This window comes from Molossus molossus, unplaced genomic scaffold (assembly GCF_014108415.1).
Source record: "Molossus molossus isolate mMolMol1 unplaced genomic scaffold, mMolMol1.p scaffold_m16_p_2, whole genome shotgun sequence".
NCBI lineage: Eukaryota > Metazoa > Chordata > Mammalia > Chiroptera > Molossidae > Molossus > Molossus molossus.
Window position 1 is genome coordinate 91,291,101 of NW_023425355.1, and position 14,394 is coordinate 91,305,494.

Here is a 14,394-nt window from a genome sequence, read left to right on the forward strand (position 1 = left end):
CACATACCTGCAGACAGGCAGATGACTGGGGGCTCTGGAGAGGCGAGAGAAGGCAGGATCCCTGAGAAGTGTTTGAGGGGGTAGCATAACTGGCCCGTGTTCACTCTGGGGAGCAGTGGAAAATTCCTCTGGAAGGCTGGAGAAGGGCTTGGCCATGGGGCTGACCAGTTAGCTTCAGTGGGCCTCAGGCCTGGGGCAGGACTGAGCAGACACCCTCCTCATCCCCCAGGCCCCCCAGTGCAGTCCCCTCTGCCCTGCCTTCCACCATCTCCCTCTAAGATTTCACTTACAGAAAGAGTTCCGTGGGTGTGGGCCTGTGTCTCCACTAGCCCGATGTCTGAGCAGAAGAGGACAGAAGGCCCGGGAAGCAGGGAGTGCTGGCTATCCCAGGTGCCAGCCACTGGGGCAGGAGATCAGAACGGCAGGACCCCAGATCTGCCTGTCCTTCTCTGTCACTGGCTCTCTGTAATCAGAACCTTTTGCTCAACAAACAACGAGTTCTGCTGACCCTGCACTGTGGATGCGGAAGTGAAAAGACCGGGTCCTGCCAGGAGGAGCACAGGGTCCTGAGCTGAGAGCAGTGGGGGCAGAGAGGCTGGGAGAGAAATAGTGGGACGTGATTAATGCCACCAGGCAGTGGGGGTGAAGAGGGAAGGCATTTCTTGGGTCCTGGATAGACCCTTGAAAGACATTTGGGATGAAAGATTAAGAGGAGTCAGCCAAGGCCATGGAGAAGGAGTCATAAAAAGCAGGGAGAACTTGGGTTCACAAGGCTAGAAGGAGAGACAGGTGCCCCGAGGGAAGGAAAGACACAGCAAAGCTGCTGAGAAGCCCCGGGAAGGAGAGAGGGCCCCCAACTGGGCAGCCCCCTGACCGACTGGGTGCACATTGCAGATGGTGGATCCCGCGTGGCAGTGGGAAGAATGAATGAGCTCACACCGAGATGATACCTAGGAGCACTATGAGGAGAGTGGATGTCATTCAAATGCCTAGGAGAGGCTTGGATGGGGTAACAGAGCATTGGGTCCAAGGGTGGGATTGCAAGGGGGAAAGTGTGCATGTGTGCTTGCAGGTGTTCACTGGGACAAGCATGGGCCAGCGACAAGAGGAAGATAGGGTGTCCACTCATCTGACGGCCAAAGTAAAGTGAATAGTAATTTTAAAAAGTTAGACAAAGCTGTTTGCAAAGTTGTGGGAGGGAAGAGAGTGATAGAATCAAGGTAATTACCTCTGTCTGATTCATTAATGAACCTCCAGCTCGCACCATCGCCACCACACACATCCTTCTTCCCCCCCCCGGCCTTTCTTCCCCATGGCTGCTTTGTCGGTGCGCAGTACGTCCACTGCTCTGGCTGCCACGGCCCAAGCAATGACTTCTCTCCTTGTTCTGAAGGACTTTTTTTTTTTTTTAATCCTCACCCGAGGATATTTTTCCATTTTTTGTACAGATAGAGTGGGAGGGAGAGAGAGGAAGGGAGAGAGAGAGAGAGAAACATTGACGTGAAGGGACACATCGAGTGGCTGCCACCCGCACGACCAACCAGGGCCGGGGACAAACTTGCAACCGGGAACCGAACCCGGGTCTCTCTGTACCGCAGGCCGACGCTCTAACCGCTGAGCCAAACCGGCCAGGGCTCTGAATGACTTTTAAAAATAAGCTTTATTGAGGTATGATTAGCATAAAATAAAATTCACAAATTGATGAAATTTGACACATGGATACAGTTATGCTACTACCACCATAATCATGATATAGAATGTTTATAGTCTGGTTGCCTCCCGTATAAGCCAAACCGTCCAGGTCTCATGTCTGGCTTTTTTTTTTTTTTTTTTTTCATCCTTACCCAAGGACATTTTTGCATTTATCCTAAGATAGACCAGGAGGGAGGGGAAGAGAGAGAAAGAGAAACATCAACTTGAGAGAGACACAACCCCATCCGGGGCGGGGACAAACTGCAACCCAGGTACGTGCCCTTAGTGGGAACTGAACCCGGGTCTCTCTGGTCTGCAGGCCGATGCTCTAACTGCTGAGCCAAACTGGCCAGGGCATGTCTAGCTTCTTTCACTTAGCGGAATGCCTTTGAGTTCCTCTCTGTTGTGTCTCAGGAGTTTTTTCCTCTTAGTTCTAAGTAGTGTTCCATTGTATGGACGAACCACAGATCATTTATGCCAATACTAATTGATGGATGGGCATATAAATTGTTTCCAGTTTGGGGCTGTTATGAAGAAGGCTACTCTGAACACTTGAGTACAAGTCTTTGTATGCACATGTTTTTCTTTTTTTTTCTTTATTGATTTTAGAGAGAGAGGAAGGGAGAGGGAGAGAGAGAACATTGATTGGCCGTCTCCTGCATGCCCCCTACTGGGGATCAGGCCCACAACCTGGGCATGTGCCCTGACTAGAAATCAAACTGGTGACCTCTTGGTGCATGGGTCGATGCTGAACCACTGAGTCACACCATCTGGGCTGTATGCACATGTTTTAATTTCCCTAGATAAATCCTTAGAGTGGGACTGCTAGGTCATATGATAGATGTATATTTCAGTTGAGAAGAAACTGGCAAATGGGCTCTGGCCCATGTGACTCAGTTGGTTAGAGCATTGTCCTGTACACTAAAAGGTGGTGGGTTTGATTCCCAGTCAGGGCACATACCCAAGTTGTGGTTTCATTCCTAGTTGGGCATGTGCGAGAGGCAGCCAATCAATATTTCTGACTCATATAGATGTTTCTCTCTCTCTCTCTCTCTCTCTCTCTCTGACATGACAGTTCCATTTATGCTGCATCTTTGTCAGCACTTACTATGAACAGTCTGTTTTTTTTAAGCCTCTTTAATCTTAACCATTTCTGTGATATTTTATTGGGGTTTTATTTTGTATTTTCCTTATGACTGATGATGGTGAGAACCTTCACATGCTTATTTGCCATTTGTACATATTTGTTGGTGAAGTAGCTAGTCAAATCTTTTGTCAAATTTTTTTTTATTATCTTTTTTTATCTTCACGGGAGGACATTTTTTGTATTTATCTTCAGATAGAGTGGGAGGGGTAAAGAGAGAGAGAGAGAAACATTGATGTGAGAGAGACACATCGACTAGTTGCCAGCCACATGACCCCAACTGGAGCCGGGGACAAACTGCAACCGAAGTACCCTTAGTGGGAACTGAACCTGAGACTCTCTGGTCAGTGGGCTGACACTCCAGCCACTGATCCAAACCTGTCAGGGCTCTTTTGTCAATTTTTAAAAGTTTTCTCAATTATTGAGTTGTAAGAGGTTTTTTTTCCCCACTTTTTAACAAATTTTGGTTACAAATTCTTTTTTCTTTGTTGATTTTATTTTTACTTATTTTTTTATCCTCATCCGGGGACATTTTTCCATTTTTTTGTTCAGATAGAGTGGGAGGGAGAGAGAGGAAGAGAGAGAAACATCGACATGAAAGGGACACATTGAGTGGCTGCCACCCGCATGACCCAACCTGGGCCGGGGACAAACTGCAACCAAGGTACATGCCCTTAGCGGGAACCGAACCCGGGTCTCTCTGGACCGCAGGCCGACGCTCCAACCGCTGAGCCAAACCGGCCAGGGCTATTTATTTATTTTTTAAAAACATACACATTTAACCTTATTTATCGCTGTCATTTAAAACTTGATTTTATAAAATACAAAAAGACATTTTTAAGAGTTCTGTATCAATGAAATTTAAGCAGTAGAAACAGCGAGAGCTTTGTAAGTGTAAATTATATACATCAAAATCAAGTAATTGGAGTTTTCTTTCAATATGGAAATTATCCAAAGAAATAAATGGCAGAATGACCTCATAGGAATATTTTGTGATTGTGGATTATCAGTTACTTTAGGGCCTAAACAAAGATTCTGATACTCAGACTTCTTTTGCTGTTTCATATTTACCTGTATTCTCAGTCAAGCTACTTGATCAAAAGGTCTGACTTAGGAAGGCATTTAGATTCACAGCAAAAGTTTTCCACTTACAGTTATCACCTTTAAAGGAATTGACATTACAGTGCTGATATAACCTGCTGGTTCCCTTTGAACATTGTGCAAAAAATGATGTCAACCCTATGGAAAGTCAAACAGGTAACAAAACATGGAACAATATGCACAGTTCAGTAAAGTATAATGCTAAGCCTTCCCCATCTAAAAGTTAATCAATGAAATAAAACGAACTAATTGACTTGGTTTCAGGAAACACATTTGAGAATTCCATTTTTGCTCTCGGCTCATCTCCAGTCATAGACAGGATTTTATTTTATTTTATTATTAAGTTTATTTTGTTATTATTATTTTTAAATTCCTCACCCGAGGATTTTTTTCCACTTATTATCAGATAGAGTGGGAGGAAGGGAGAGAGACAGAGAGAAACATTGATGTGATAGAGCCACACTGACTGGTTGCCTCCCGCATGACCCCCACCAGGGTCGGGAATGAACTGCAACTGAGGTATGTGCCCTTGGCCGGAATCGAACCCGCGACTCATTGTTCCATGGGCTGATGCTCTAACCGCTGAGCCAAACTGGCCCGGGCATGGACAGGATTTTAGAGGCCACCATGCTTACTTTGTGGATTATAGTAGTGAAGGAATGCTGATGGATTCACTCACAATTGATAATGAACCGTGGTCCTGACTCTTGCCACTTTTCAGGTACAACCAAATCTTTGTCTGTAAAGATCAACAAATCAAATGAACAAGAAACTTCCACTGTACCTGTAATCTGTCTGATCACCGAGCAGATTTCATCTTGGATAACTTTCTGAGGCTTTTCTCTGGTGTACTGTCATCTGTGGTAGTCTCGTCACACTTAATATCAAAGTGCCATCTTTTAAGGACCTCACTACTTTCAATATTTGAGATGACTACCCCTAGTTTCTGCACTGACCATTTGTATAACCAGTCTTTCAGTTGTTCCACCACATTATTTACGTATCTCATGAGCTCAGAATCTGTAGTTACAAGCAAGGTCAGCCCATATTTCTGCACTCAAGTAAAGGTTTCAGATGCCACACTGAGATAAAATGCTATTGATACCAAAGAAGAACTCAGCCATGATTTTGGTGCAACCATGGCACACGATGACCTCAGGGCTCGCAGCCAACTCATATGCACTTTAAATTGTTCAGGTAGCACTGAGTATTGTCCGTGCAAGAGTGGTGGCTGAGTGGTCTCTTTGCTGGATAAGTGAGTGCTTGACATAAGGACCTAACTACATGAGGTCAAGTGTCTAATACTTACTTAGACTGAAGTTTGTGAATTACAGCAAATTGTAATGCTGGAAACAGGAAATAAACATTTGATTAAAGGGTTTATAATGGTACCTGGCTTGTTTGGCCCAGCGGTTAGAACGTTGGCCCTGCGCACCAGAGTCTCGGGTTTGATTTCCGGTCAAGGGCATATACCTCGGTTGCAGGTTTGATCCCCATCCCAGGCAGGTTTGTGTGGGAGGCAACCAATTGATGTGTCTCTCTCACATCAATGTTTCTCTCTCTCTCTCCCCCTCTCTCCCTCCCACTCTCTCTAAAGAAAAAATCAATGGAAAAATATCCTTGGGTGACGATTTAAACAAACAAACAAATAAATGATTTGTAATGGTAATTTTTGATTCAGAAATGTCATTTACTGCCCTGGCCGGTTTGGCTCAGCAGATGGAATGTTGGCCTGTGGACCAGAGAGTCCCAGGTTCGGTTCCCACTAGGGGCACGTACCAAAAAACAAAAACAAAAACAAAAACAAAAACAAAAACAAACCCAGAAATCCTTACCTGAGGATATTTGGATATTTTCCCATTGATATTTAGGTAGAGTGGAAGGAAGGAAGAGAGGTAGAGCGAAAGGGAGAGAAACATCAATGTGAGAGAGACACATTGATTGGTTACCTCCCTGACCCTGACTAGGGCCAGGGATCAAACCTGCAACCCAGGTACATGCCCTTCACCGGGAATTGAACCTGCAAGACTTCAGTCCACAGGCTGATGCTCTAATCGCTGAGTCACACTGGTCAGAGCTGCATGCTGTACATTTAACACTTTTTTCTTTATTGATTTTTAGAGAGAAAGGAAGGGAGAGGGAGAGAGAGATAGAAAAAATTGATGAGAAAGAACATGGATTGGCTGCTTCCTGCATGCCCCCCACTGGGGATTTGGCCCACAACCTGGGCATGTGCCCTGACTGGGAATCGAACTGGCAACCTCTTGGTGCATGGGTTGACGCTCAACCACTGAGCCACATGGGCTGGGCATGCTGGACATTTTCTCTCTCTTTTTTTAAAATCCTCATTCGAAGACATTTTTTCATTTTTTGTTCAGATAGAGCGGGAGGAAGAGAGAGGAAGAGAGAGAAAGAAACATCGATGTGAAAGGGACACATCGAGTGGCTGCCACCCGCACGACCCAACCAGGGCCGGGGACAAACTGCAACCGAGGTACGTGCCCTTAGCGGGAACCGAACCCGGGTCTCTCTGGACCGCAGGCCGACACTCTAACCGCTGAGCCAAACCAACCAGGGCCATGCTGTACATTTTAAGTGAAATAACATTCCAGTTTTATTTCTAAGGCACAAAATTTAAAAAAAACAAGTAAAATAAATATATTTTCTAATTTAACTTGTGATTTCTTCTTTGATCCGTGGGTTAGTTAGAAGCATAATTTTTCAATTCCACTTATTTGGAAATTTTCTAGATATCCTTTTATTGATTTCTAAGTCAACATCACTGTGGTCAGAAATCCTACTTTGTATGACTTCTATCCTTTGCAATTTAGTGAGGCTTGTTCTACTGCTCAGAATATTATCTATGTTGGTGAGTGTTACATTTGCACTTGAGAAGAATATGTATTCACTTGTTGCTGGGTGTAGTATTCTAAAAATATCAATTAGGTCACTTGGGTTGATAGTGTTGAGAGTTGATGGTCTTCTATTTGTTACTGATTTTTCCTACTTGTTTCATCAATTACTGAGAATGGGATGTTAAAGTCTCCAACTATGTTGAAGATTTATCTATTTCTAGAACTTTTTGGTGCTGTCAATTTTTGTTTCATGTATTTGGGAGCTTTATTGTTAGCTGCTTACATATTTAAAACGATTATGTCTTCTTGATTATTTGTCCTTTTCCCATTGTGAAATGTCCATCTTTATCTCTGGTAATACTATTTGTCTTGAATTCTACTCTATCTAATGTTAATATAGCCATACAAGCTTTCTTATGCTCAGTGTTTGCATAGTGTATCTTTACCGTCATTTTACTCTCAACTTGTCTGTGTCTTTATGCTTAAAGTGTGCTTCCTGTAAATAACACATAGCTATTTTATCTAGCCTGACAGTCTCTGCCTTTTAACTGGTGTGTGTGGCAGATTGTGTTTTTCAAAGGTAGCCCCAACAATATCTCCCATCCCACATGCTCTCCTGGAACCTTGCCATTTTCCCATCAAGAGGTGGAATTGAACCCTCCCCCCTATAATCTGGGAAGGCTTGTGACTTGCTTTGAATCAACATAATGTGGTAAAAGTGATGCCACTTGATTTCTGAGGTTAAGTCAGAAAAGACAATGCAGCTTCTGCCTTGTTATCAGGAATACTCACTCTTCCAGTCTTAGCCTAAACCTAACTAGTCCAATTTCCCTGAGGCTGCCATGCTGGGAAGAAGCCCAAACTAGCCCTCATGGAGAGAACACATGGAAGGGCTCTGAGAAGACACGAAGAGGGAGAGATACCCAGACACTGTTCCAGCTTCAGCCACTGTCTGACAGTAACCACGTGAAAGACTCTCAGCCAGAACTGCCCAGTTGAGCCCTCCCCAGATTTTTATATACACAGTTGGGCAAAAGTAGGTTTACAGATTTGAGTATGTGAAACAGTTTATTCTTATATTATTATTTATTAATTATTGTATTATTTCTCATACAAACAACTACAAATTTATTTTTGCCCTGTCCTGTGTGTGTATATATTTACACACACATATATATACACACACACATATATCTATACATATATCTATATAATTTCAGGTATATAATTCAGTCTCATTAACTACATTCCTAGTGTTGTGCAACCATTACCCCTGTTTCTTTTTTCCAAAACATTTTTTTATCATCATAAAGAGAAGCTCTGTACCTATTAAGCAATGACTTTCCATTCTCCCCTCTCCTCAGCCTCTGGTAACCTCTAATCTACTTTCTGTCTCTATGAATTTGCCTATTCTAGATATTTAATATAAATAGAATCATACAATATTTGCCCTCTTGTGTCTGCTTTTTTTCACAATGTTTTCAAGGTTCCTCCATATCGTAGCATATATCCACACTTCATTCCATTTTATGAATGAATAATACTCTATTGTATGGCTATAGTACTTTTTTAAAATATGGTTTTATTGATTTATTTTTTAGAGAGAGTGGAAGGGAGGGAAGAGGGAGAAAAATGGAGGGAGAGAGAGAGAGAGAGAGAGAGAGAGACAGACATCGATTTGTTGTCTCCCACAAGGGCCCCGAGTAGGGCCAGGGATCGAATCTGCAACCCAGGTGTGTGCCCTTGATCAGGAATCAAACCCAAGACCCTTTGGTGCGCAGGCCGACGCTCTAACCACTGAGTCACACCAGCCAGGACCTGTTTAGTTTTTGTTTTTTAATCCTCACCCGAGGACATTTTTCTATTTTTTGTTCAGATAGAGCGGGAGGGAGAGAGAGAGAGAGAAACATCGACGTGAAAATGACACATCGAGTGGTCACCACCCACATGACCCAACCAGGGCCGGGGACAAACTGCAACCGAGGTACGTGCCCTTAGCGGGAATCGAACCCGGGTCTCTCAGGACCGCAGGCCGACGCTCTAACAGCTGAGCCAAACCGGCCTGGGCCTGTTTAGCTTTTTGAGAAATGTATTCCCTATGTACTGAACTCACAGAAACGTGAGCAAAAAGAAAATGTAGTTATTTTAAAACGCTAACTTTTGGAGCAATTTGTTATGCAAAAAAATAACTGGGATACAGTTTTAGTCTATTTATATTTAATACAATTATTGATATATTTGGGTTTAAGTCTACCAACTCAATGTGTGGCTTCTATTTATTTGTTCCATCCATTTTTGTTCTTCTTTTTCTCCTTTTCTGACTGTTTTTGGGGGTTCAAATAGAATTTTGTAGTATTTCATTTTGTTTATTGACTTCTTTGATATAAATCTTTTTTTTTAAGGGTGACATACACTTTATTTGTTTATTTATTTATATATTTTTTATTGATTTTAGAGAGAGAGGAAGGGAGAGGGAGAGAGAGATAGAAACATCAATGAGTGAGAACATCGATTGTCTGCCTCCTGCACACGCCCCCCTGGGGATTTGGCCCACACCCTGGGCATGTGCCCTGACCGGGAATCAAACCAGCGACCTCTTGGTGCATGGGTCGATGCCCAACCACTGAACCACACTGGCCAGGCTGGTATAAATCTTTTTGTGTTATTTTTAAATTATTGCCCTAGACATTACAATTTGTTTCTTTAATTTAGCACATTCTCCCTTCAAATAAATATTCTACCATTTCATGAACAGTATAAGAATGTTACAACAGTATTGCAATTACAACAGCCCCACCCTTTGTGTTCTAGTTGTCATACAATATTTTTACATACAATATACAAATTAGTTTTATATACAACATGCAAAAAGTAACTCCACATTGCATTGTTATTGTACTCACTTTATTTTTTATTTTTATTTTTATTTTTTTTATCCTCACCCGAGGACATTTTTCCATTTTTTGTTCAGACAGAGCGGGAGGGAGAGAGAGGAAGAGAGAGAAACATCGATGTGAAGGGACACATCGAGTGGCTGCCACCCGCACAACCAACCAGGGCCGGGGACAAACTGCAACCGAGGTACGTGCCCTTAGCGGGAACTGAACCCGGGTCTCTCTGTACCGCAGGCTGACGCTCTAACCGCTGAGCCAAACCGGCCAGGGCGTACTCACTTTAAACAGTAGTCATATATATTTACTCTTAGTGGTGTTTTGCACTCCTTTCTTCAGTCTGGTGTACTTTCTCTTATATGTAAATAATTAATTTAGCATTTTAAAAAAAATTGGAGATGAATTGTTTAGTTATTCTCATGTGGGGATGCAACTTTATTTTGTCTTAGATTTTTTTTTATCCTCACCCGAGGACATGTTTATTGATTTGAGAGAGAGAGAAGGGGGGGAGAGAGAGAAAGAGAGAGAAACATCAATGTAAAAGAGAAACATCAATGGGCTGCCTCCTATCTGAGCCCTGATCAGGGATCAAACCTGCAACCTAGGTATGTGCCCTGACCAGCAATCGAACTCACAACCTTTTTGGTGTATGGGACAACACTCCAACCAATTGAGCCACCTGACCAGGGCTATTTTGTCTTAATTTTTGTAGAATATTTTCACTGGATCTAGAATTCCAGATTGAAATTTTAATTTTCTTTCATCATTTGAAGATGTTGTTCCATTATCTTTTGGCCTTTACTGTTTTTAGATTAGGAGTCTGTTGTCACTCTTATTATTCCCCTGTATGTAGCATGCCTTTTTTCTCTGACTGCTTTCAGGTTTTGTTTTTAAAAAATTGCTTTTCAGCAATTTGACTATAAGTACCTGGGGAATATTGGAATTTTGATAAATATATTATTATTTTAAACTCTCTGCCTAATAATTCCATCATCTAGGCCTGGCCCATCTATGAGTCTGGTTTTATTGATTATTTCTTCTCTTTTATTATTATTTAGAAAAGTTTTTAAAATATTTAAAAATTGATTTTAGAGAGAGAGGAAGGGAAAGGGAGAGAGAAACAGCAATTGGCTGCCTCCTGCATGCCCCCTACTGGGGATCGAGGCCAAAACTCAGGCATGTGCCATGACCAGGAATTGAACCAGTGACCTCTCAGTGCATGGGATGACACTCAACCAACTGAGCCACACGAGCTAGGGCAATTATTTCTTCTCTTTATGATGGGACATAGTTCATTGATTTTTCACATATATCTTAATTTTTTAATTGAGTGCCAAATGTTATATGTAATAGAACAATAAGGAGTAAAATAAAATTTATGTCACCCTAAAAGGACATACCTCTTCTTCTGTTAAGCTGTTAGTGTGTGTGTGTGTGTGTGTGTGTGTGTGTGTGTGTGTGAGAGAGAGAGAGAGAGCGAGAGAGAGAGAGAGAGAGAGAGAGAGAGAGAGAAGAGAATTTTGAGTCAATTTGGTCTGTAGTTAAGCTTCACCTGAGATTTCTTTTTCTTTTTTTAATTCTAATTTTTCTTCTTTTGGTTAGTCCTCAACCAAAGATATTTCTTCAGTTGATCATTAGAGAGAGTGGAAGGAAGAGAGGGAGGGAGGAAGGGCGGGAAAGAGAGAGAGAATCAAATCTGCAACCCAGATAAGTGCCCTTGACTGGGAATTAAACCTGACCCTTTAGTCTGTGGGCTGACTTTTTAACCGCTGAGCCAAACCAGCTAGGGCTGAGATTTTTTATTGATTTAGCTAGATTCAGTTCCCCATAGACCTCTGAGTATTTCAAGGTAGGATTAGAACCTTCTCTTTAGTAGGACTTGTGATCCAAGTACCTGGAGGGATTTGTCTTAATTCCACCTCACCCTTAGACTTAAGTAGATCTATGAACATGTGCCTCAGGAGTGTCTCTTTCAGGTTTTCTGCCTCAACTCCTGCCATAGCAGGCTTCTGCTTTGTACTCAGAGTAAGACTTAGGGAGCCTGTGTGTCCTCTGTGTCCCTTCATCCTGGGGTTGATGTCATTCTGCTCTTCTGCCCTTCTCAGCCACCAACTGCCACAGGAAGGTCTGAAGTGTGGTTTGTCTCACTTTTCCGGCCTTGCATTTACACTTTAGCACTCCTAGTACATCTGTACCTCAGAGAGAACCGCTCATTCCACCTGCCCTGCCTCCAAACGTTCTTAGTGAAGGCCTATGGAAAAGAGTTGTGAGTAAATTCAAACCCTCTTTGTGTGAGGTCCCTAGGGATTCAAACTGTCATGCCATCCCACAACTGACCTTTAAAATTTTGTTTAAAGGTCCTCTATTTTCCTCTTACACAAGTCTACGGCAGCCTCCTCCTGTTGCTGCTGCTGCCAAGGACAAAAGCAGCAACAGGTCTTTTTCCTAGGAAGGGCTTGGTGTTGTACAGATTTTGGCTCACTTGTTTTTTTCTTTTTCTTTTTCTGGCAATTTCAGCTTCCTAATAGGCTTAAAAGGGGGGGAACTATTACTTTGTAGGTTATCTAGCTTCTTGTAGCTAGGGTGGAAGGGATGCTGTCTTGCAGCTTCTTGTATTCTAAGCAGAAGCAAAATATCCAACTACTGCCTTTTAATTTATGCCACCACAGAAAGTTCTTGTTTGTTCTCTGAATGTTCCTTTTTATAGCACCCTATATTTTTTTTAATTTTTAAAAATTTCTTTATTGATTTTAGATAGAGAGAGGAAGGGAGAGAGAGACAGAAACATTGATGAGAGAGAACATCAATTGGCTGCATCCTGCATGCCCCCCACTGGGGATCAGGCCCACAACCTGGGCATGTGCCCTGACCAGGAATTGAACCAGCGACTTCTTGGTGCATGGGTTGACGCTCAACCACTGAGCCACACCAGCTGGGCTAGCACCCTGTTCTTTTTTCATGGATATTCACATTCTTGTTTTGTTTTCTTTTTAATCCTCACCCGAGGATATTTTTCCATTTTTTGTACAGATAGAGTGGGAGGGAGAGAGAGGAAGGGGGAGAGAGAGAGAAACATCGACGTGAAGGGACACGTCGAGTGGCTGCCACCCGCACGACCAACCAGGGCCGGGGACAAACTGCAACCGAGGTACGTGCCCTTAGCGGGAACCGAACCCGGGTCTCTCTGGACCGCAGGCCGACGCTCTAACCGCTGAGCCAAACTGGCCAGGGCTGGATATTCACATTCTATTATCTCCCTGAAGTTAAGGAGTTTTAAAGAAAATATTTCTTATCCCTCATAATATTGTTTCCCACAGATTGTTTTCTTCTTCAGCTTGAGCTCTACCTTTTATGTTTTTGTGTTAAAGCCTTCTTCAGATGTCTAGTGATCTTTGGATGTTGTCTCATATTTAAGAATCGGTTACTAAAAAACTTATTGGGGAGAGTGAGCTTCTCAACTATGGGCTTAATTTTTGGGAGACATACCTGGGCTGTTTTAATGGGGAATCCCAATGTTACCCTCTTTAATTCCTTCCTCTTGGAATGGGCAAATAGCCCAGAGAAAGAGCTTTGGTCTGATTCCTGGGGTGGCAGTCAGCACTCAAGGAACTGAGTAGGGCAAGAAGGCCCAGAGTGCTCCACATACAGTGAGTAAATATTTATTTAGTCTCCCTATTTTCATTGTAGTACCCCTAAAACTGTTCTTGGTGTTCCTCAACTGAGACACTCTTTGTTTCATGGTCTCTAAAGAAGGAACTTTGGGACATCTGGTCAAGATGGCAGAGTAGGTAAATGCAGTATCGCGTCCTCCCACAACCACATCAAAATTACAATGAAACTACACAACAACTATCATTCAAGACCGCCTGAAATCAAGCTGAATGGAAGTCCTACAACTACAGAATTAAAGCGGTAGCCACACTGAGACTGGTAGGAGGAGCGGAGGCAGATGGGTTGGTCCCACACCCACGTGTGGCGGATAAAAATCAGGAGGACACCTCAGCTAGGAAGGTCCTCCCTGAGGACTGAGGGGTCCCTGTCCCACACCAGGTGCCCCACTCAGGGTTGCAGTGCCAGGAAGAGAAGTCCCCATAACTTCTGGCTGGAAAAACCAGCAGAAACTGAGGCTCAGGGAGGCTGAGGCGGCTGGAGCCCCAGGCAGCTCTTCTTAAAGAGCCCGCACCCAGACTTATTGGACTCTCTCCCTCTAAGCTTCGAGGGGCGGCAGCTGAAGTGGCGCCAGAGACATACAGGGAAGAACTGAGCTGTTTGGCATTGGAGCGAGGGCTGGAGAGGGGGCTTTCTCCGGGACAGATGTACTGTCAGAGGCCTTTGTTCCTTTGGTGAGCCCTTCCCTGGGGCGGCAGACAGCTGCCATATCTGGGACTCCAGCAACCTGGCTCACACTGGTAGCCCCGCCCTGGTGATTCCCTGAGGCCCCGCCCCACCCAACTTTCAGGCCCACCCAAGCTGTTGCCACTTGCTTAACTATAGGATTGGCCTGTCTTGGATCCTGCTTCAGGTTTTCCTAAATTCTTTCAAACAAGCAGCATCTGGTCTCAGGTAGCCCCATACCTCTCATTAAGTAATACATAGAAACAAACACAGGGAGGCAGCCAAAATGAGGAGACAAAGAAACAGGTCCCAAATGAAACAGCAGAACAAAACCCCAGGAAAACTAAGTGAAATGGAGGTAAACAACCTAACAGAT

General features: G+C 43.4%; 1 pseudogene; it reads right to left on the reverse strand.

Annotated features, from left to right (window-relative positions):
* Positions 1-325: 325 nt before the first annotated feature.
* On the reverse strand, positions 326-5,223 carry LOC118635394 (annotated as a pseudogene).
* Between the last annotated feature and the right edge of the window lie 9,171 nt (positions 5,224-14,394).